Source organism: Panulirus ornatus, chromosome 13 (assembly GCF_036320965.1).
Source record: "Panulirus ornatus isolate Po-2019 chromosome 13, ASM3632096v1, whole genome shotgun sequence".
NCBI classification, from domain to species: domain Eukaryota; kingdom Metazoa; phylum Arthropoda; class Malacostraca; order Decapoda; family Palinuridae; genus Panulirus; species Panulirus ornatus.
In genome coordinates, this window is record NC_092236.1 from 58,696,998 (window position 1) to 58,697,655 (window position 658).

The window sequence follows — 658 nt, forward strand, 5'->3', positions numbered from 1 at the left end:
GCAAGAATGATCCTGGTTGCAAATCTCACAAGATTAGGAAAACCTTTGAGGAATTTTTACTGCACAGAAGAATCATTACTTCACGAATATCGTCGAATCTCAGTGGAGAGTATTACACCAATTGTGAAACACCTGAAGTACGTAAATCAAACGCTTCTTGCACGATAGCAAAACAAAGCATAGATTCCACGGTTTCCGTCCAGTTCCACTTCACCACTTAACATTCATCAGAACCACTATACTCCTTACCTATCCAGGTGGTGGTTCTTCACCCATCTTCAAACCCTCCAGTAACTCACCAATCCATCAGTCTTATCCACCCTTATCAACCCTCTTCTCCATCTATATCCACTCCAACAGTATAAGATTTTTGTTTTCCCTACATCCCCCTACATCCATATTTTACCACATCTCCATCAACTCGCACCTCCTCTTCCTTCCCCCTATTCTTTCTTTCCTTCTTACGAGCTAACTCCACCTCAGTCATCGGTTCCCTTTCCACAACCCATCCCTAACTCCTCCTCCTCCTCCTCCTCCTCCTCCTTCCCTTCCACCCCTTCCGCCAGAGCACCTGGGGCGCCACCTGTGCACCTACGTCACCTCCCACCTGTTATTGAGCAACGCCTCACCTGTCGAACCCAGGGCGACTCCCTCCGCC